This window comes from Notothenia rossii (assembly GCF_949606895.1).
Source record: "Notothenia rossii genome assembly, chromosome: 7".
Classification (NCBI taxonomy): domain Eukaryota; kingdom Metazoa; phylum Chordata; class Actinopteri; order Perciformes; family Nototheniidae; genus Notothenia; species Notothenia rossii.
Genome location: NC_136905.1, coordinates 45,291,532 through 45,292,535, shown reverse-complemented (window position 1 = coordinate 45,292,535; position 1,004 = coordinate 45,291,532).

Genomic DNA, 1,004 nt, shown 5'->3' with positions numbered 1-1,004 from the left:
TCCCTCAAACCTTGTCCTCACACTCAAATAGTGCCTGCTTGCACTTAGATTTGCTCTGCTTCTGCTCGAACTGTACGCTTGCACTCAGATATATTGCTGCTTGGACAGATCTCCTGTGTTCCAGCTGAAAACCTTCTCCTCGCACTCAGGCTGTTTCTGTGCGCTCGTGAAATGTCCGCTCTCAGATTTCTTCTGGATAATAGGAGGCCAGGTGTCCTTGCGGGTGCGTTGGCTTTACTTATTAGAGCGTCCCGTAAAGGCGGTTACTATTTGGTTTATAAACTCCCGCCCTCTACGGCTTTATAACATAACATGTACTTCACTTGTTTAATTTACAACTTTTTTTGGGGGGGGGGGGGGGGGGGGGGCAAGCACAGTTAGTATATATTTATAAAAGGGAGAAGTTAAATCAAGCAATCTGATGTTTTTTAGCTGTGATAATGAGCCCGTTTATCCCGGGTATAATTGTAGTTACTTTTCACAAGTCAGTATCCCTCCGCGTCTGAGAAAAGCTACAACAGTTACGTCCGTTACGAAAATAACCAACTAACAAAGCTTAAGATGGAAACATTTTAGGTTAACTTCGACCTCCGGGATGGCCTAACTATGGAGGAGTGGATTGAGAAGTGCCTATCTCCAGAAAAAAAAAAACGCCTAAACGACGAGAATGCTGTCTGTCTAATATGTTCGCTAGCTGTTATTGTTGTTGCATAGCAACCACCTCGCACTATGTTTTAAATTGTGTATTATAGAATGATCACACCGGTGAATTTTTTTTTTTGACTTGTAAAATCATCTTTTAAATTGACAAACATCATATGTGTAATTCGTGGCACAATTCAAACGGGATCGAAAGATAATCTTTCTCTCTCCATTGACTTCAATGCATAACTTTTCCGAAATAAGGTCCCATGGAGCTCCCCCGGAAGGGGGACTGCAGACCGGTTCTACGCGAATACGCCTGGAATAAAGGAGGGATTGAAGATCCGCTCCATGTTCAGGGC